This window comes from Gopherus flavomarginatus, chromosome 20 (genome assembly GCF_025201925.1).
Source record: "Gopherus flavomarginatus isolate rGopFla2 chromosome 20, rGopFla2.mat.asm, whole genome shotgun sequence".
NCBI lineage: Eukaryota > Metazoa > Chordata > Testudines > Testudinidae > Gopherus > Gopherus flavomarginatus.
In genome coordinates, this window is record NC_066636.1 from 9886461 (window position 1) to 9908565 (window position 22105).

Consider the following 22105-nt stretch of genomic DNA (forward strand, 5'->3'; position numbering starts at 1 on the left):
GCATAGAAGATGCCTACATCTGGGCTTGTGGGTTCCCTTGGGGGCTTAAAGGTTTGTGGGGAGCACAGATACCTTTATCCAGACTAGATGGGTCCCGGTGGGATTAGGGGGTTGTGGAGGTCACAGATACCTATGTAAGCAGAAGTTGGATGAACTCTACCCTGACATCTGGTAGTGAATTATGTCGAGTGTGGAAAAGAATTTCGGGAGCTGATCGTGTTTGCATAGACACACTCACCCCGCCTGACATGACCACGGCAGTCTGGGATGGTTGCTTTGGCAGCTGTGGTATTCCCAGTTTATTTGTTGTTGGGGCGTGAGATGAGGAGTGTTGTCAACCTGATTGTATGGATGAGGAACTGTGAAACTGCTTTGAGACAGGGATTCTCACCATCAACTGAGTGGCACTCGCTAGACAAGGGAGTGGGCTCCTTGGGTGAGTCAAAAATACTAATTGCACCTTTTTCTTTGTTTACAGATGAATAGCAGAGCTGATTTTTGATTCTCTTAAGAATTGGAGTGCCAGGTTCCTGAGCTGAAAGCACTAAAGAGTTGTGCTAACTAGTGGGAGAGTCTGAAGCTATATTGCAGAGCAGAGTAGCTAATGGAGAGAAGTAGTTTGTGGGATGGTTGGAGTGGCCCATGGAGTAAGGTGAGCAGAGCAGTTTTTGGGGACAGCTAGGTCAGATCACAGGACGGCTGGAGGAGCAGAGAAGCTGGTGGACCGAGCTGAGCAGTTCGTGGGGAAGGAGGAAGCAGAATCCCACCGAGAGGCAGGGTAGTCGGCAGTGGACCATGTAAGGTGCTCCTTTCTACCCTGGCTGGCAGGGGGAAAATCCCTGCAGATAGACTCTTGAACTCGGGCTGAGGAACTGTGGGTGATTTTGGGGTTGCTGGACTCTTGAAACATTTGAGGTATTGGACTTTGGAGTCTTGAGGTGGTTTGGGGATTGCTGGACTCAAGAGCCCAGGGAAAAGGACACGGCCTAGTTGAGATATTTTCCCAATTTAATGCTATGTTGTTTCTCTCACGTTATTAAACTTTTTCTGCTACACCCAGACTCTTTGCTTGCGAGAGGGGAAGTATTGCCTCTTCGAGGCACCTAGGGGTGTGTATGTAAATTTTTCCCATGTCACTGGGTGGGGTCGGGAGCTGACTTGCATTACATTGTAGGGAAGGGACCCCTATTTATTGAACCCAGTCCTTGCTGCTATCAGTTCAGCCTGGCAGAAGGGTTCCTCCTACGTCCAGGCTGTAGGGGTCCCTGGGGGGCTCAGGGGTTTGGTGGGGGGCACAGATACCTAAGTCCAGGCTGCAGGGGTCCCGGAGGAGCTTAGGGGGTGTCACAGAGTGTGGTGGAATCCAGCCCTGCACCCCTTTTCCTGGGACACACAGTGACTCAGCCAGCCAGTAAAACAGAAGGTTTTTTTGACCAACAGGAGCGAAGGATACAGCAAAGCGTTTGGGCACAACCAGGACCCCTTAATTGAGTCCTTCTGGGGGTTCAGGAAGCTTAGTTCCGAGTTTGGGATTCCCTGAATTCCAGCAACCCAGCTCCAAACCAAAACTGAACTAACTCCCTCCAGCTGGCCCCTTTCTTTGTTCAGCTTCCCGGGCAAAGGTGCTGACTCCGTCCCCGCTGCCTAGCTCGAGTTACAGGCTTAGGTCCTGTCCCTCACCTAAAGTCACCCGCTGCTCTCCCATCCCCACAGATAGAATCCCTACTCCATCACAGTAATGCTCAGAGCATTTCCTGCATGGAGCAACAGTAACACCGTGTGGCTATGCAGGGTAATGCACAGAGCATCACGCCTACGTAGAGGCTGTAGAGATCCCTGCGGCGCTTTGGGGTCATGGGAGGTACAGATAGCTACGTCCCGGCTGGAGGCATTCCGGCGGGGCTAAAGGAGGTTCGTAGGGTCACAGATACCTATATCCAGGATGGTCGGGATCCTGTGGGAGTTAGAGGGGTTGTGGGGGGCATAGGTACTTGCGTCCAGGCTGTGGAGGTCCTGGTGGGGATTAGGGGCTTCGTGGAGGACACCAATATCTACGTTCGGGCTGGAGGGGTCCCTGGATGGCTTAGGGGGTTGTGGTTAGCACAGTGATTGCTGAGTGTTTAGGGACTTGGTGAGGGGCACAGATACGTATGTATGTCCTGGATGGGGTCCCTGGGGGGGCTTAGTGGTATTGTAGGGGACACAGATACCTACATCCAGACTATAGGAATTCTGGGGGGGCTTAGGGAGTCAGGGGGCACAGATATCTACATCCAGGCTGGAGGGGTCCCGGGGAGCTTAGGGGGGTTGTGGGCGGCACAGATATGTACATCCAGGCTGGAGAGGTTCCGGGGAGGATTAGGGGGTTTTGCGGATGGCAGAGATACCTATCTGCAGGCTCTAGGGGTCCCTGGGGGGCTTAGGGATTTTTTAGGAGGCACAGATATGTATGTCCATGTTGGAGTGGTTCCTGGGGGGGGTTAGAGGGTTCCTGGGGAGCACAGATACCTAGGTCCATGCTGTCGGGGTCCCCGGGTGGATTAGGGGTTTTCTGGGGGGCACAGATACATACATCTAGGCTGTAGGGGTCCCTGGGAGGCTTAGGGGGTTTGTGGGGGGCAGAGATACCTACATGCAGGCAATAGGGCTTCCAGGGGGAATTAGTGTGTTGAGGGGGCACAGATACCTAGGTCCAGTCTGGAGGGTTCCGGGAGGGGGGGCTTAAGCAGTTTATGAGGGGCACAGATACCTGCATCCAGGCTGGAGGGGTTCCTGGGGGGCTAATGGAGTTTCTGGTGGGCACAGATACCTACCTCCAGGCTGCAGGGGTTCCTCGGCACTTAGGGGTTGTGGGTGGCACAAATACCTTCATCCAGGCTGGAGGGTCCCTGGGGGGCTTAGTGGGTTCAGGGGGGGCACAGATACCTAAGTCCAGGCTGGAGGGGTCCAGGGGGCTTATGGGGTTCGGGGGGGCACAGATACTTATCTCTAGACTGTAGGGGTCCCTGGTGGTCTTAGGGGGTTTTGGGGGGCCCCAGATACCTAAGTCCATGATGTAGGCGTCCCTACAGGTGCTTATGGGTTCTTGGGGTGCACAGATACTTATTTCCAGGCTGGAGGGTTCCCGGGGTGGGTGTTGGGGTTTCGTGGGGGGCACAGATACGAACGTCCAGGCTGTAGGAGTCCCAGGGGGTCTGTGGGGGTACAGATACCTACATCTAGGCTGGAGGGATCCTGGGGAGTATAGGGGGTTTGTGGGGGGCACAGATACTTAGGTCCAGGCTGTCGGTGTCCCGGGGGGCCTTAGGGGATCGTGGGGGGCACAGATACCTAACTTCAGGCTCTAGGGGTCCCAAGGGTGCTTAGGAGATGTGGAGCACAGATACCTATGTCCATCCTGTAGGGGTCCCTTGGGGGGCTTACAGAGTTGTGGGGGTAAAGATACCTACATCCTGGCTGAAGGAGTCCTCAGGGGGTTCGTGTGGGTCAGAGATACCTACGTCTAGGCTGTAGGGATCGTGGGGGTCTTAGGGGGTTTCTGGAGGTCACAGGTACCTCCGTGCAGACTAGATGGGTCTCGAGGGATTAGGAGGTTTATGGGGTGCACAGATGACAACTTCCAGGCTGTACAGGTCCCTAGGGGGCTTAGGGAGTTGTGAGGGGCACAGATACCTATGTCAAGGCTGGAGGGGTCCCTGGAGGGCTTAGTGGGTCATGAGGGCACAGATACCTACGTCCAGCTGAGCTTTTCCCTGGGGGCAGCCTGCACGCAGCTGTGATCAGCTGTTTGCTGGGGAGGCTCTGCTGAACTGCTCCCCTCTCCCTGCTCTTGCGGGGGCTGAGTGATTCGCTCCCCCCAAACAGCCTCAGGGGTCGGGGTGGGCGGGGGTGTGGGTCCAGCAGCAGCACAGCCTGCCCCGCTTCCCTGGGGCTGCCCCGCACCTCTCGGGCTGATGGCTCTGCCATGGCCTCCGCGTGAATCGCTGCTCCCTGCCCGCCAGGTTCGGCTCTGGCCACAGCAGCATCGGGTGCCCCAGGGAGCCCGGCTAGGCTGGGGCTGGGGGCAGTGGGAGGTTGCGGGGAGGAGAAGCTCCAGATACTGGCATGGGGTAGGGCAGGGAGAGGAGCTGAGCTGGAGTGGGGGAGGAGAAGCCCCGGACTGGGCTGGAGCCACGCTGAGGATGGGGCGGGGGGGGGAGAAGAAGCCCCGGGCCCCTGCAGGAGCTGCAGTGGGGCGGAGAAGCCAGACTGGGTTGGGAGGTGGTGGGAGAAGCCCAGACGCCAGCAGGAGCTGCACTAGGGGATGGTGAAGCGGGAGAGGAGCCACCCTGGGGCAGGGAGGAGAAGCCCTGGACCCTGGCAGAAGATGTGGGGTTGAAGTCCCCAGTTCAGGAGCCCCAGCCACCTTAGTGGCAAAAGGGTCAGGGCTTCAGCCTTGCAACCACTCTGTGTGGAGCTGGCCTGAGCCCCTCTCGCTCCCATCCCCCCTGTGGAGCTGGCTCTCACTCTCCAGTTGTGCAGAAATTCAGCCCCAATCTCCCCATGTTGGGATCTCCGTTTCCCCCCCTGTCACCCAGCCATGAATGGATTTAGCCCAGGAGGCAGGATCAGCATTGGCCCCATTTGGCACATTGGCTCTAGGGCACAAGGAGGTGCTGTGACTTTCCGAAGGCTAAGCAGGGAGTCTGTGGCAGAGCAGAGACTCAAACCCAAAACACCTGAGCCTGGGTCCTGTCCCTTAACCACAAGGCAACCTTCCCACCGAAGGAGAGGGAACCTCCTCTGCCACTTTGAGCGTGTGGGTGGGAGCAGCCACTAGACAGAGCTGCCAGGAGGTGGGGGGGTTGGATAGTTGGGGAGGTGATTAGTGGATTTGGGGGTCTCTAGAGGGGGCAGTCATGGGACAAGGAGCAGGGGGGTTGGATGGGTTGAGGGCTCGGGGGGTGCCTGTCGGGTGGTGGACCAGGGTTGGGGCAGGCAGGGAGCAGAGGGAGTTGGATGAGTCGGGAGTTCTAGGGGTCCTGTCAGGGGGCACGGAGCGGATGGATAGGAGTGGGAGTTCCAGGGGTCTATCTCGGGGCAGGGGTGTGGATTAGGGTCAGGGGGACAGGTAGGGGGCAGGGTCCTAGGGAGGCAGTTACAGTGGAGGGTCTCAGGAGGGGGACCAAACCCTGGGATAGGTTTTGCTGCAAGACAAGATAGCACAGTAGCCAATGGTTAACAGGTTACATAATGTCTCCACCGTTGATCTCAAGTTAGTAAGTTAACATTTCATTAACACTTTGATAAAACGTTATTAGTATAAAATATATATGTTGAATTCTGATTTGGGGTCCATAGGAATGGAGCAACTCCTTTGACTGTCCAGCAGGTACATTCCTAGGAGTTAAAGCAAAGAAACAGTGAAAGTATATGGCAATAAAGATTGTTTTCTGTGTTTTCTGAAGGCAGGCATTTGTCTTTGGGAAGGGAGGTGGAAGGATGCCATATCTTATACTGACATGTGCCAACTTTTCATAAACTCAAGGTTGGATCTGTGGGAAGAACGTCTCCCTACAGAAGAGACTGACACAATAGGAACAGGGATTCTTTGTTCAATCTGCAACTCTGAATAAGACACAATTCTTTAGTTCTTAGCTCCAACACCTGGCAATTTGCTGACCAAGCCTATCTTAGCAAACAAGGCTTTCTGTTAACCCAGCTTTCTTTTAGCTGGTCACTATTTGCTAGGCTTCTCGTCCCTTGACCCTACTCTGGACTTTGGGTCTGGAAAAGAGCTGGCACAATCCATAGAGCAGGTTGTTATACAAAATGCACATGCATTTTAACCCTTCACGTACAGTAATGGCAAAGTTCTTGGTTCAGGCTTGTAGAAGTGATGGAATAAACTGCAGGTTCAAATCAAGTCTCTGGAGTCCATCCACAGCTAGGATGGGTCATTCAGTCCTTTGTATAGAGATTCAGTTTGTAGCAATGTCCCTCCAGAGGTATGAAGCAGGATTGGAGACGAGGCATCAACCTTTTATAGTCTCTTGCCATGTGGTCTTTGCTTTCTTTGTCCCAAGGACACTCTATCTAGCACTTCGAATAGAAATACCTTGGAGTTCTGTCCATAGACAGGTCCCTGCATACCTTGCTGAGTCACAAGGCGTATCTGCCTTCTCTCAATGGGTCGATTGTATAGCTGATGGTCCTTAATGGGCCATCAGGCAGGCTAGGCAGAACTGAAACCAACTTGTCTGGCTGGGGTGTTCCCCGGAAGCAGAGCACAAATTTGAAATAGGGACAGCATAGAGCCAATATTCATGACGTCAACTACAAAAATGATACACATCTAGAGATAGCATCATTATAATCAACCAATCAGAACCTCTCCATAGACCCCTTACACAACATCCTTTCTACAATTTTGGTTACAAATATAGAACAGTGGCTGCAACAGTGATCTATACAGTTAAAGATTATGTCAATAACGCCACAGGAGGTGACACGGTGTCAGTGAGACTGATACTGGAATACTGCCTCCAGTTTTGGTGTCCTCATTTGAAACAGATGTTGTGAAATTGAAGCTGAAGCAGCAAAGAGCCACCAAATGTTCTGAGGGCTGGAAAAAAATGCCTTCTAGTGAGCTATTGAAAGAGCTCAACCTTTTTAGCATCTCAAAAGAAGATTGAAAGGTGATTTCATTGAAGTGTTGAAGTGCTTTAATGGAGAAAAAAGATTGGGTGTTAAAGGGCTCTTTAATCGAGCAGAGAAAGACATAACAAGACCCAATGATTGGAAGGTGAAAAGAGACAAATTCATGTTACAATTAAGCCCCAAATAGTCAACAGTGAGGATGATTCACCACAGGAACAAGCTACCAAGGAAAGTGGTGGATTCAGCATCTCCTGATGTCAGTCAATGAAGACTAGATGCCTTTCTGGAATGGGTTTGCCCCAAAAGTAGCTCTTGTGTCATACAGAAGGCCTGTGATATGCAGGGTGTCAGATCAGATGCTCTACTGGTCTCTTTTGGCCATAAAGGCGACTAATTTCTGAAAAACTGAGTGTAGCATTGGGAGCAGCTACACTCCCCTGATGTTTTCCTGTCTAACCGGATTGCTGCCTAGAACGAACGCTCCTTGAGTGAGGTGATCCACATGGAGTAGCTCAAACCTCCAAAGTGCCTGGCCAGGGGCAGGACATTGGCACAGCAAGGGAGGAGGGTGACAGTGACATCACAAAGGCCTTTTGCAGGACCTCAGACTATTGGTCAAAGGTGGTGGGGAGGTGGTGACCTCACAGAGAGATGCTGACATCAGACAGGCAGGACAGGGGCGAGGGACCAGGGAAACCTCAGAGACCCCTGTGGCTTTGCTTCAGCAAGTCTCCTTCTCCAGGTCTCTCTTTGAGGACTGAGAGATTATTCGGGTTCACGGACGTGAGCGCCAAGAGGAACCTCTTTCAAGTTTTCTCGTTCCCTTGTAGTGATTTTACTAGAAAACAGCCATCCCTGTTTAGAAGGTAAGAGCCTCCTGGAGGTTTGAAACCTGTTCAGTCTGATCCATCTCGTGACAGTTGAATTCTAGGCACGGAAAACACTAGCTTAAGGAGGCAGAATTTTATTCTGCACCTGGGATTTTGTTCCTTAGAATCACTGGGGACACTAGGGGTTGTCCTTTTTGTTTCACCTTTTCCTCCATCCCTCCCTCCCTCCTTTCTCTTCGTCTCTTGCTTTTCTCCTTTCTCCTGTTCCCCTCCCAACAGCAGGAGAGGGGTGTGTGTGTGTGTGTGTGTGTGTGTGTGTGTTGCGGGACAGTGCTCTGAAGTTCTCACTGTGGAAAGTCCACCCAAAAATGTGAGGCTGAACTAGGGCTCGGACAGTGATCCCCACCAGTGACCTGGGCCATCCTTTGGGCTCTTTGGTGAGAACCCTCAGCCTCCCGTCCTCAGTCTCTACCCTGATTGGCTGAGCAGGGGGTTATTGACAGGGAGGAGACTCAGGTCCTTGTTGTTCTCTTTTAAGACCAAGGAAATAAGTCAGAACCAGTTCTGTGTTTGATGAGTTTTGCTGCTTCTCTGCATTAATTGTCTCTGAGCAGTTCATGATTCTCTCTAACATTGCAGTTCTCCTCAAATACTTGCTGAATAATTACTGTCACTGTCATTGGTTTGGAGCTCATCTGAGAACACTTTATTCAGGTCATTCAGTGTCTGAAATTCAAGATCCGATGCTTAGTTTGAAAATCAGGGCTCTGGGGGCCTATTCCCAACTCTGCCTCTGACTGGCTGTGTGACCTAACACAAGTCAATTCTCCTTTCTCAGACATAGCTTCTCTCTCTTTCAAGTAGGGATAATAATGATCTGCTCTTACCTACCTCATGGTGCATGCAGGCAGGGCTGGCTCTAGGTCTTTTGCCGCCCCAAGCAAAACAAATTTTGGCTGCCCCCACCCCAGCCCTGGGCCCCCCACACACACTCCCCTGCTGCCCAAGCCCTGGGCTCCCCCCCCCCACACGCACACCCTGGCACACCAATTCTGGGCCTCCTCCCATCCGCATCCTCCTGCCATCCCAGCCCTGGGCTTTCCCCTCCACACAACTGCTGCCCCAGCTCTGGGCTCTCCCCTCCCCGCCCACCAGTGCTCCCCCACCCACACACCCCCTGCCGTCCCAGCCCAGCCTGACTGGCTGTGTGACCTGAGACAAATCAATTCTCTTTTTCAGCCTGAGTTTCTCCATCTTTTAAGAAGGGATAATAATGATCTACTCCTACCTACCTCACAGTGGGTGGGGGATGGGTATCCATTGGAGAGTGTCACTAGGAGTAGGGCATAATATGAGGTGTCCTATCACGTTTACTCAGAGCACATTAACACATAGAATAGCTGAAACAGTCTATTTTATTTGTTTTTTTTTTTTATTTTGAAATAGGTAAAAGCAGCAATGACTTAGCTCAGACTGAAGCATCTTATCTAATGTTGGAGCTTTAAGTGTCTCCTCTTTGCGTTTGATGAGACAATTTAACACACTGTGACAAACAGGAGATGCTTTTCTTTTGCAAAGAGCTTTCATCCCACTTGTTATGATTTTGAGAAACAAACCGGTTTAGTGTGAATGGGATTTTCTGACAGAAACGGTTTCAATGAAATTTCCCCACCATCTCGATTCCTGGGCTCTATCCCTACCTCTAGGGGGGAGGGGGACGGTTTGTCCTTTAGAACAGGAGTCAGGAGTGTTGGCTTCTCTTTCTGGCTCTGCCACCACCCTTCTGTGTATGCCCTTGGGTAGGTCACTTCCCTTCTCTATACCTCAGGCTCCTCCCCATCTTTCCAATGGGAACAGGGACAGTTCTCCAACTCTGGGCAGTCATGAGCCTGAGTGAGATAAGGGGCGTTAAAGCCATGTGTGAAGGAGAAAGGGGAGTTTCACAGTGTTTAGCACCAAGGAATTCTAAAGTTTGCTAAAGTGTCTAGTCTGCGGAAACAAGAAATGGTCAGGGCCTAACTTTTTTAAAGCCCTTTCAGGGATCTGAGTCCCTGTCTTTTAGGTATCTGGGTTTCTTTGCCAGCAGGAGAGATGAGGTTCCTCCATTTTTGTGGCCTAAACAAACCAGGTGTTGTGCCCCAGTTCTCGTCTGAGATCCCTGAAAAAGAACATCTTCCCATCCTTGAACAAGACAGACCCTAACATGCTAGTTACATTTTAATAACACAAAAGCCTCCTCAAACTCAGTGTCACAATCACTGGAATGATTTTGCCTTGATATTTTACCGGTTGCAGACACAAAGCGAGTCAAATTACAGTTTCTCTTCAGAGTCAGTGCACACACAAGAATCCGGAGGCTTTTCATTCCTTAGGTTCTGCTGCCATTTCATTTCTGTCCTCTTCCAAGACTGATCATTGTGCAAAGCAATGTTTGGCCTTGGGAGTGTCCCCTCTGGTCCTTCCTTCTGCCTATGGGCAATTTAAAATGGCCCAGGGAGCCCCGCCGCCACCACCACCAGCCCAAGGGGGCTAAGGCAGCTTTCTGCTTGTCCTCGCTCCGTGTGGCACACCACCCTTGGAAGCAGCTGGCATGTCACTGCAAACCCTGGGATGTGTGTGGGGGGGTCTCCCCGAGTGCCAACTCTGCCTTCTGTGGCAATGGGAGCTGTGGGGTGGAGTCTACTGGCAGCGGTGCACAGAGACACTCCCAGCCCTCCTGCTTAGAGGCTTCCAGAGAGAGGTGCAGGTTGCTTTCGGAAGATGCCCGAGGTAAATGCTGCACCCCTCACCCTCTCCTGCACCCTACACACCCTGCTCCAACTCAAACCCCATATCCACACCCAAACTCCCTCCAGGACCCTGCCCACCACACCCACTCCTGCACCTCAACCCTCTGACTGAGCCCAGACTGTGCACCCAAAGTCTTTCCCAGAGATCAACCCCTCTCCCTCCCACACCCAAACTCCCTCCCAGAGCCTTACACAGGTGTGGGGTGGGGCAGGACTTGGTCCCATTCTGGGAACCACCAAAAATTATACAAACCTGCCAGCTCTGTCCAGCCCAACCTTCTGCTGATGTACCTCAGCCCACACCCGTGCAGGGTTTGAAGCTTTCATTGCTTAAATTCCAGGACACTGAAGGATTTCAGCTCCCCTTTGCCCAGAGGGAACTTTCTCCTCACTCCCAACCAGGTTCTTGTCCATGGGATCACTGTAGGGGGGCTGGATCCCTCTGGGTCTTTTCTATCTCTAGGACAGGCCAGGGTGCAATAACTGGGGCATCTGAGCACCCAGGACCTTCTGTGGGGCTGCCATTCCCTTCCCCTTCTGTGGTCCCATCTGTCACTGACTCCAGCCTTTTTTCTATCCATCGTCAGCACCATCTCAAGCCAGCTGCACCCGCCTCAAAAAGTCAGTGTCCCCTGGTGGGTGTAAATCACTGACCACTCTCCTCTCTGAGCACTGACGGCCCCTCTGTTTCCTTGCCCCTCGGGCTGTGCAGATGGGATCTTCCCTCCAGTGCTGGAGGATTCGCCTTTCTCATCTACCATTGTCCCAAGCAGCACAGCGGGTGGGAATCTTAAACATACCGAGGTGACTTAAGAGCAACCCCCTCCCCATCCCCCCAGACCTTCCATGCAATTGTCACTTGCCACTCACTGAACAGGATTGAAACTCGGGCAGGGAGATGCTGGGTCACATCCGAGATGGGCATGAGCAAATTGTAGTGTGAAAAAACAAACTTGGAGACTGAACCCAGGGCCTCATACAGGCAAAGCATGTGCTCTACCACTGTGCTACATCCCCACCATTTGCAAGTCCCTGCTCTGAGGGCTGAACCTGCTGTCCTGGAAGTTGGTGGCTCATGGGGGACACTTTGCAGCAGTGCCAGATTCTACACAGCAGAGGAGGCGAGAGAGAGTGCATGCCCTGGACCCAGGGTGCAGAGATACAAGACTCAGCCCTCACACTGCATTGGCTGGGTACAGGGCTGAAAGTAACTTACAGGACTTACCGGTACTGCGGGAGTCCTGAGGGGGCGTGGCCTCATCCAGAAGAGGCGTGGCCTCTCAAGAGTTAAAGGCACTGGGGAACCAGCTGTGGCTGGGAGACCCAGAGCCTTTGAATTAACCAAAGGCTCCCAGCTGCAGAGGTGGCTGGGAGCCCCCTGGGGCTCAGGGGCAAATTAAAGGGCCCAGGGCTCTGGCCGCCAGGGGGAACCCCGAGCTTTGCGGGGCCGGGGCAAGGATTTAAATTGCCCAGAGCTCCTGCCACTGAGGGGAGCCCCAAGACCTTTAAATCCTGGCCCCAGCCCGGCCACTAGAGCCGCAGTCGGGATTCAAAGGACTTTGGGCTGCCCGCAGCAACGGGGAGCTCTGAGGCCTTTAAATCTCAACCACAGCCGGGATTTAAAGGGCTCTGGGCTGTCTTCAGCAGGAGGGAGGGAGCCTGGCAGCACCACATAATGTAGCAGGCGATAGCTAACCCAGGTGGGGCACATGACCCCACACCCGCCCTCTGCAAGTGTTGTCTCTGAAATTAGGAAAAATCACAAGTTCAGGGCACAGCTGCACACCCAGAAGAAAGCTCAGCACAACACACCCAGGGTGAAGGGGGTGCTAAAGCTTGGCATCAAACCAGAAGCCTTTAGATCTTCAATCCAATGCACTCCCAGCTGAGCTACTTTGGCAAAGACCAGGCCCACCAGGAAGGCTTAATACACGAGCCACAGCACATGCTGGGAAGATTTAAATCTGGATGTCACAAAACAGGAGACAAGCAGTGGACTTGGCCTGGAGGGGCAGGCTAGGGTTTCCTATATCCCATTCACTCAAGCCAGCACCTGCCCCCTCACAAGCTGTCACTGGCACCCCCAGGTCAGCAAGAAAGGAGCAGCGGTTCTCACTGGAACAACTCTTCTCGCAGGCTTCTCCCAAGCCTAAAACAGAAAACCATCTTGCCAGAAAGCAGCCTACTCGTGTCATAGTATAATTCCCAAATCTGGACCTTAGCGTCCAGGATATGGGTACTAGCATAAAGTCCTCTAAGCATAATTACCAGCTTAGATTCTGTAGTGCTGCCACCAATCAGGAATTTCTAGGGCCTGATACCCTCTGGTCCCCCCAAAACCTTTCCAGGGGACTCCAAGACCCAGATTCCTTGAGTCTCACAACAAAGGGAAATAAACCATTCCCTCCCATCTCTTTACCTCCTCCCAGATCTTTCCTGCCTGAGTACACTAGGAGATACCATGATTCAATTCCTTGAAACACAACACAGAGAGATCAAGTTTCTCTCTCTCCTTCTCCCAGAGGCAATACAGATTCAAGTTCCGTGAATCTAACACAAAGAGGAAATTTACCTTTCCCTCCCTGCTTCCCCCTCACCCAGAGGCAATACAGATTCAAGCTGCGTGAATCTAACACAAAGAGGAAATTTATTCTTCCCTTCTCCCCACCAATTCCCTGGAATATACAGACTCAATTCCCTAGAGCCTCAACTGGGAAAAAAAATCAAACAGGTCTTAAAAAGAAAAACTTTTAATAAAAAAGAAAGAAAAAAGTAAAAGGTTTATCTCTGCACTTTAGATGGTAAAAAGTTACAGGGTCTTTCAACTTATAAACAATAGAAAGAAGCTTTCTCCAGCAGAAACACAATTTAAGCTATTCCAGCAAGTACACATATGCAAATAGAAAAAAAAAAACAAATTAAAAGACTATGGCCGCCTTTTCTTACTTACAATTCTGAATAGATAAGAGACTGTAGCAGGGAGATTGGCAGAAACCTGGTTGCACCTCTAGCCCCGTCCAGGACCCAGAGACAACAAAGCTAAACCCAAAACCCACAAACAAAGGCTTCCTTCCACACAAGATTTAAAAGTATCTTGTCTTCTGATTGGTCCTCTGGTCAGGTGTTTGGGTCCCTGTTTGTTAACCCTTTACAGGTAAAAGAGACATTAACCCTTAACTTGTTTTCCTTCCACCCAGAATCCCACATCTTTTCCTGGGCTGCAAGTAGCCACCCCTGGAATGCCAAGAGGCAGAAACAAGATTCTACCTCCCAGCAGCCAACTGCACTTCCATAGGTTCAACTGGCCTAATTCCTCCAGCTTCCCCAGGCTGACGCCAAGGTATTTTCTCCACTGATATCACCACCCTCTATTGTGCGGAGGTTGGGGTTATCCCAGGGACAGGCCAGTGGCAGAAGGAGGAGGCCTTGCTGGACAGCAAGGGGAGCTGGGAAAAGGAAGCCACTACGTTTCTGCCTGGTTTTGGGGCTGAGGCTCTTTTGCAGGTTAGGCAAATGTGAGAACCACCACACTACAGAAACTCCATCACAGTGTGCTGTCCTGCCCTGCTCTCAAATTCCCTGCACTTTGGTGGTGCTCACCCTGGCACACACCGAGGGGAGAACCTGGAGAAAATGGCGGCAGCTCTTCGATGGGTCAGCTGGCAGAGCAGAGGACTGGAGTCGGCACTCAGGAAGTCGTCCTTACATCCCCCTCGTGACTCCAGCTTGAGGGGGAGCTTCTTTTCCTTCCCCTTGCTGAGAAAGAGCAAGAGAAGAAAGAAAGTTCAGGAGGGCCAGCTGGCTACAGAAGCCAATGCTGCCTTTTCCCACAGCAAAACCTGAAAGAAAGAACTTGCATTAGGTAAAGGGACTGCTGTGTTGCCAGGAAACAGCCCACAGCTGAACAGAGAGGGATCAAAGAGGCTGTTGAAGCCTGGGATTAAACCAGGGACCTTTCAATTTCCAGTCTAACGCTCTCTCAACTGAGCCACTTCAGCACTTGTAGGGGCCCACTTTGGGCTGCTGCTTCTCACCTTGAAGCTTATTCTCAACAAACCAGCTCTCCAGTCACCACTGGCCAATGCAGGATGGACAGCGTTTGCTATTTTAGCACTCGGAAATGTCATCAGCTAGTCTCTGGATCTCTCGAATGCTGCGCTTCAGTTCATGGGGGAAGGCGAGAGACACGACCTTTGAACAAAAGGCCTGGGGTTAACATCCTAACGCTGTCTCCTACCGTAACACTATTTAATACTGGCCAACCCTTTCACAAAGGACATTTGATAACATGAGAGAAAACCACCAAGATCGGAGGGGATTTGATGTTGCTATTAAATAACTAGTGGAAAAGGGGGACTGTTGGACTGGATTTCATATGACTGTCCAATACATAAACAGAATGTGATGGTCTCCCCCAGCCACGGGCAATCATTCAGGTGAGCAGCTCAGAGCCCTTTGAGGAGCTGATTTAAGGGCGGGGGGGGGGAGCTGGAAGGCTCCCTGGACAATGGAAGGGGGCCGCAGGGGAATTGGGAAATGGGGTCTGGGCAGTCTCCATGGGGGATGTGCTCCTCCCTTCCCTTCCCTGCCCTGGCAGAGAACGGGAACCTCATCCCATCCCACTCCAGTGGGAGACATGTTCTGGGGAATGACCCAGGGCAACAATTTCCCACCCAAACAAGGACAAATCGCTGCAGATAAAATGGGTGGGAAAATCCACCCCCCATCGGAGAGATTTTAAATTGACATTTGAGAAGTATGGAGAGAAAAGGGAAAATCAGAGGCAATTAGAGAGCTGATCATTGGGGGCGGGGGGAGGAGAATCTCCCTGGATTTTATAGCCACGTGTGATAATGAGAGAGAAAAGGGGAAATCTTGAGAGAATGTGTGTGTGGGAGGAAGTGGCAAAAACAAGGACAGGATCCAGTTAACTCACCTCCCTCCCACCCCGGGAATGTCCTGGCTGCACAGAGACAGATCGACCCCACCCACCCCAGTGACCTCCCCCACCTGCAACTCCGGCTTCTCCTCCCCCCTCGACACCTCCGCCCTCACACCAAAGGGGAGGGGCTCTGCCAGCGCCTCCCCCTGAGCTCAAGTCCTGCTCCTCCCCCCAGCCCGTATTGTGCCCTTTAGCCCCCCACGAACCCTGCCTCCAGCTGCCTGACCCCCCCCAGCCCATCAATTTCCTGCTGTGCGCCCGCCCCTCCCACGCTCCCTGTTACTCCCCCGCCCCGCTCCAGCCCCACCCCCAGCGCCCGGCGGAACGTTACGGCTGGTCCGGGCAGGGGGAAGGGCAGCGGCTTCAGCGGCTGTTACTGGGCATGCGCAGTGCCCGGGAGTAGCACATTGCTATGGGGAGGGATTTAATACACCGCCCCCCCAGCCTGGCCCGCGGCCCGGCCCTCCCCCCCACATGATGGCCGGGCCCCGGCCCCCCATTCCAGAGGGGCGGGTGGGCGGATCCTCCTGCAGCTCCACTGGGGCCGAGGCGCCTTCAAGGCTTCTCCCAGCCTCCCTGGGGCAGAGTCACTTTCCTGCCCCCCAGCGCCTCTAATTCCCCGGGGGCTCCGAGTCACAATGTCCCAACGCCCTTCCCCCGCCTGCAGCTCCGGTTTCTCCCCTCCCGCCACCGCCAGACACACCAAGGGCAACCCCCGGGCCCCAATCTCTGTCCCCACCTGGATCCCCAATGTGCCAGAGCAACGCCCCCAGGAGCTGCTCCGCCCCTGAGCTGAGCCAGAGCCCCGCCCCCAAGAGCTACCCTCCCATGGGCTGTGCCAGAGCCCCGCCCCCAGGAGCTGCCCTGCCCATGGGCTGTGCCAGAGCCCCGCCCCTAGGAGCTGCCCTGCCCATGGGCTGTGCCAGAGCCCCGCCCCCAGGAGCTGCTCCGCCACCGCTCTGTGCTTGAGCCCCGCCCCCAGGAGCTGCCCCGCCCCTGCTCTGTGCTGGAGCCCCGCCCCCAGGAGCTGCCCCGCCCCCGGGCTGTACCAGAGCCCCACCCCCAGGAGCTGCCCTGCCCATGGGCTGTGCCAGAGCCCCGCCCCCAAGAGCTGCCCTGCCCATGGGCTGTGCCAGAGCCCCGCACCCAGCAATTGCCCCGCCCTCTGGCTGTGCCAGAGCCCCGCACCCAGGAGCTGCCCCGCCTCCGGGCTGTACCAGAGGCCCACCCCCAGGAGCTGCCCTGCCTATGGGCTGTGCCAGAGCCCCGCCCCCAGGAGCTGCTCAGCCCCCGGGCTGTACCAGAGCCCCACCCCCAGGAGCTGCCCTGCCCATGGGCTGTGCCAGAGCCCCGCACCCAGCAATTGCCCCGCCCTCTGGCTGTGCCAGAGCCCCGCCCCCAGGAGCTGCTCCGCCCCCGCTCTGTGCTGGAGCCCCGCCCCGAGGAGCTGCCCGAACCTGGGATGTGTCAGAGCCCCGCCCCCTGGAATTTCCCCATGTTGGGTCTCTGAGCTTTGTTCTCCTGCCGCCTTTTTCCCAGCACCCCCTGCTCCCTTCCTGTGTCTGCAAACACCCCCCCTCCCCCGGGGCCGGCTGCAGTGCTCGCTGAGGCTGACTCCAGTGGCTGAAGTTGCCTCCATCTCTGCTTCACCTGGAGGGGGAGAGACAAAGAGAGGAGATGGTCCCAGGGTGTGAAACCAGAATCAGGGGGCAAGGAAAGAAGGACTGTTTGGAAAGGTGGGTTTTTTGTGGGTGGGGATGAGCCAGAGGGATTCAGAAGAAGTTGGGCAGCAGAGGCTCAGGGAAATTGAGGGGAACCTCCTGGGTGTCTCAGTGTTGCCCAGGGTTTGTACAGCATCTTGCATAATATGGGGTCTGATCTCAGTCATGGTCCGTGCAGCACCTGGGAGCCCTGATGTCTGTTTCCTGATCACAGGCTCTGGGAATGGAGAGAGGGAAACCTCAGCACCTGAAGCTTAATGCAGCCCTGTGTGCAACCCCTGCTAGGGTGATCCGACAGCAAATGTGAAAAATTGGGATGGGGGTGGGGTTAATAGGCACCTATATAAGAAAAAGACCCAAAAATCGGGACATCTAGTCATGCTAGTCCCTGCTGTTCTCATAAGGGGTTGGCTTAGAGAGGGTTTGGCTACACTTCCAGCTGTCCAGCGCTGGGAGTTAAAGCTGTCTTCCTACAGCTGTTTAGGGAAAGCGCTGCAGTGTGGACACACTGACAGCTACCAGCACTCTGTCATGGCCACATTTGCAGCGCTGTTGGGAGTGGTGCGTTATGGGCAGCTATCCCAGCATTCAAGTGGCTGCAATGTGCTTTTCAAAAGAGGAGGGTGGGGTGGAGTGTGACACGGAGCGTGGGGGAGACAGAGCGAGTGGATTTTTGGAGCTGACACTGTGTCAGCTCCCTGCCTGTCAAGTTCAAGCCTCCTCCCGCACCCCTCTCTCATTCACTAAATGCAAATAGCCGCCTTTGTTTTTTTCCTCACAGACCAGATAAGCCGCTGATCCAAAACAGACCCCTCCCCCCCCGTGCCCACCCGGCTGCTTCTCTCCTCAAGCAAACACCAGCTGTGGGTGTTCCAAAGGGATCCCCCTGCCTCTGCTCATTCACTGCAAACAGTAACTGTGTTTGGTTTTTAGATAAGCAGCTACGGGAGCCTTGAGCTCACAACAAAACAAACAGAGGCATCACACCAAAACAAAGAGCGTTATCTCTACTTAAAAGCATTATGGGAAGGTTCCGGAGGTCAGTGACAGCGTAGTAAGATTAATCACTGTTTACACTGGCACCCCAGCGCTGCATCACCAGCTCTGTTCTCTTTATTCCTCTCGTCGAGGTGGAGCACATGCAGCACTGTAGCCAGGGAGATACAGCCCTGTATGTGCCTTGCCAGTGTGGACGGGGAGTAAGTTACAGCGCTGTAACGCCACCACCTGCACTGTAACTCTCCAGTGTAGCCAAGGCCTGAGTTGTAGTAATAATAGCAGCCAAGAATCCGGTGGCACCTTATAGACTAACAGACGTATTGGAGCATGAGCTGTCGTGGGTGAATACCCACTTCGTCAGATGCAACAATAGTCCCATATGGGCTAGTGTTCAGGATTCCTGGTTTTCACCCAGGTGGCCTGGGTTCAACTTCTGGTGTGGGAAGAGTGCAGAGCTTTTGCCCAGAGTGGAGGCAGGAAATGAAAGGAACAGGAAGGGATCCTGCCAGCAGTGGAGTTAGACAGTGTAGGGAGGGGACCCCAGAAGTGGGGGTGGGGCAGTGGTTTGCGGGGAGATGAGGGAAGGATCCCAGCAGTGCGGGAAGTTGACAACCTGGAGAGCACAGGCCTGGAATGGGGACCTGGAAGAGTGAATGTGTCCCTCTAAACCCATCAACTGCAGACTAGGCAGGCTTGGAAGAATTGTGTATTTGTTGGTAAATGTCAATTTCTGTGTAAACACACAACCCAATGGCAAAATATTTCCATCAATAATCATCAAAATTGACAGATGGGTAAAGTAAGAAACATGCTGCTTGAGAACTTATCATGTTGTAGGAGCAGCAGTGATCTGTATGCTCTGTATAACCTGTATGCTCAAAAGGTCTGTTAAACTCCCCCAGCTTGTGTCCTTTCCCTCTTTGAATGCCTGTGAAGTGGCTTTCCCACTCTCCTTTCTACCTCCAGTGAATGCCCTTCACCCGGCCCATCTGGCCAGTGGTTCGCTGTGTTACATTCTATTGCACCTCAGGGAGACTGATCTTCATCGCACCGTCCATCGTTGCGCTGTGAGACACTTACCTTAAAGGATCCTGACATCTCCACTGCCAGGCCTGTCCTGGGAGCGTGAGTATGAGTGTGACACCCTCCCCCATCCCTTCGTTTGAGCTTAGCTATCAAGCTAATAAATGTGCTGCTTTCTGCCAAACTCTGGGGGGGAGGGGCATTATTAGTCCTCTCTAAGCTTACTAACTGACCCAATTTTGGGTAACACAAGCAACATTGTTTGATCTGTTATTGTACCAAACGGGGAGATGGTTGTCTATAAAGGAGGGTGAAGACTAAATGCCTCTGATGAGAATGGGATTTGAACCCATGCAGGCAGAGCATAATGGGGTAGCAGTCCTTCACCTTAACCACTCGGTCACCTCATCTGAGCTGTCAAAAAACGGACAGGAGGAGAAATCTAAGGCCGGCAGAGATAGGGACACTAAGGAGTTTTTAAATACTAAGCGTAAGCAGGGTCTGAATGAGCTCCCCTCTCTCACCTAGTGAGGAGCTGGGGAAAGACTTCCGGAACAGACCGTGTTTGCATAGACACACCTACTCTGCCTAGCTATGCAGCATGATGGGGCCGCTTCCCCAAAATGACCAGTTTGGGATGGTCTTGGGTTACAAATGACTTTAGGATTGAGTGGAATGAAATGTTATTCTCCTTCCTGCATGAGTGAAGGGCAGCAGAACACACCTAGTCCGTCCTGATGGAGGGGTAGGTGAGTGAGGAATAGCTTTTATTTGACTGCAGAGAAGTGATTGAGGACGTCACCCTAAACCAGTGGTCCCCAAACATTTCACATTGTGCCCTCTTAGCCATGGCTGTGGCCCCTCGGAAGCCACGGTCAAGAACCGGGGCTGGGAGGAGTGGGGCTGTTGCTTGCTGGGGAGAGGGTACGGACAGGGGTAAAGGGGTCGACGCCGGGCTGGGAGCCAGAGTCTCAGGCTGAGGGTGGGGTTGGGGAAGAGCTGTGGCAGAGTGGTGCTCCATCCCTTCCCTCTCTGTGGGCTGGCTCAGGTCCTGAGGTGCCCCCATGAATGTTCCTCTGTGTCCCCCTAGGAGTCGCACCCCACATTATGGGGACCACTGAACCCTTCTCGCTAAGCCGGGGCTAGTGATGCCAAACCCCCGGGAAAGGGAGAACAAGTGTGGGGGCCCCAGCACCAGAACCATGCCCCTACCTTCTGTCTGTGGCTCTACCCCCTTCCACCCATGGCCCCATCCACTGTCACTTCTGTTCCACCCCTTCCCCCACCAGCCCCACCCTATCACTCCTTTAGCCCTGCCCCGCTGTGGCCCTGAGACCAGAGAAGCTCTGTGCCCCTGCTGCAGCCCCCGGGCTGTAGCAGGGAGTGGGAGCTCCTCCAGCCCTGGGGCTGACATAGGGGAGACTTTTCCAGGGGGACCTAACTTGGCCAGGGCCCCTGATCATGGGCCCCACTGTCCCCTTGGCAGTGCAAGGTTTGGGGAGGCTGAGCCCCCTTGTCATAAACAGATAGCTAAGGGTTAATGTTCTTTTACCTATAAAGGGGCAACACCAGTAACCTAAAACACCTGACCAGAGGACCAATCAGGAAACAAGACTTTTTCAAATCTGGGTGGAGGGAAGTTTGTGTGTGAGTTCTTTGTTCTTTGTCTTGTGTCTGTGGCGTCTCGGCTATTAGAGTGATTTTTCTATCTCCTGCCTTTCTAAACTTCTGTTTCCAAGTTGTAAGTACAAAGATAATAAGACAATAAGTTTATATTGTTTTTTTTTTTTTTTGTATTTACATGTGTGTAGTTGCTGGAATGTTTAAATTGTATTCTTTTTGGATAAGGCTGTTTATTCATTTTTTTCTTTTAAGCAAATAACCCTGTATTTGTCACCTTAATACAGAGAGACCATTTTTATGTCCTTTTCTTTCTTTTTATATAAAGCTTTCTTTTTAAGACCTGTTGGATTTTTTCTTTAGTGGGGACTCCAGGGAATTGAGTCTGCAGCTCACCAGGGAATTGGTGGGAGGAAGAAGTCAGGGGGAAAATCTCGTTGTGTTAGATTTACTAGCCTGACTTTGCATACCCTCTGGGTAAGGGGGAAGAGACATTAGCTTTCTTGGTACTTCTATATCCAGGACTGGAAACAGGGAGGGGGGAGTCCCTCTGTTTAGATTCACGGAGCTTGCTTCTGTATATCTCTTCAGGAACCCAGGGAGGGGACACCTGGAGGGGAGGAGAGGGAAGGGAAATGGTTTATTCCCGTTTGTTGTGAGACTCAAGGCATCTGAGTCTGGGGGTCCCCCGGGGAAGGTTTTGGGGAGACCACAGTGAGCCAGGCACTGTATAAATCCCTGGCTGGTGGCAGCTTTACCAGGTCCAAGCTGGTAACTAAGCTTGGAGGTTTTCATGCTAACACCCATATTTTGGACACTAAGGTCCAAATCTGGGAAAAAATGTTATGACACCCCTCCCCCCTGAGCCTCCATTACGAGCCGCCCAGGTTACCACTGCTCAGTGTGTGGCCAGTCTCTGTGTTTTCTGCTGCTCGTTCTGGGGAGCCTGGCCGGCCTTAGGGGTGGTGCCCCCCGCTAGCCGCCCAGGGCTCCAGGGGTCAAAGGGCACCGTGTGGCAGTGCAAAGGTGCTCACTGCTCTCCCCTGCCCCAATGCTCCTCCATGGGTCCATAGAGGTTTGAGGGGAGTAAGGAGCAACCCTATGTGCTCCATGCGTCCTGGTCACTTTTCCCACTTGGGCTGTGCTGTGAGGGGAGCATCAGAAGCTGCTGCTCTCTGCCCTCCCGCTATGCAGCCCGGCTGAGGAAAGTGACCTGGATGCAGGGAGCTCGGATGATCTCACTTCTTGCCCCCACATCCCACAGCCCCTAGGGGTGCCCAGATGAGCAGCGTTCCAGGGAGGAGTGGGGGGCAGCAATGCCAGCTGCTCCATGCACACAGGTCAGTCTCCCCATGTGGGTGCAGGAGGGGGTGCAAGGGTTTCTGTGATGCCTATTCTATCAATATCGTCACTCAATACCAGGCACTCAAATTCACCAGTCTTAGTACTTAGACGTTTAGCGTTTGTATTTAAGCACTTCTAAAATGTGTCCCATTTTAGCTGTCTGCTATTACATGATGTAATTGAGGGAGACTCTTTCAT

At 53.3% G+C, this 22105-nt stretch overlaps 1 non-coding gene across 1 annotated transcript; it reads right to left on the bottom strand.

The window, feature by feature from the left end:
- Positions 1-14183: 14183 nt before the first annotated feature.
- Positions 14184-14256, bottom strand: TRNAS-GGA (transfer RNA serine (anticodon GGA)). Its single transcript has one exon. It is a non-coding gene; the product is annotated as a tRNA-Ser (tRNA).
- Between the last annotated feature and the right edge of the window lie 7849 nt (positions 14257-22105).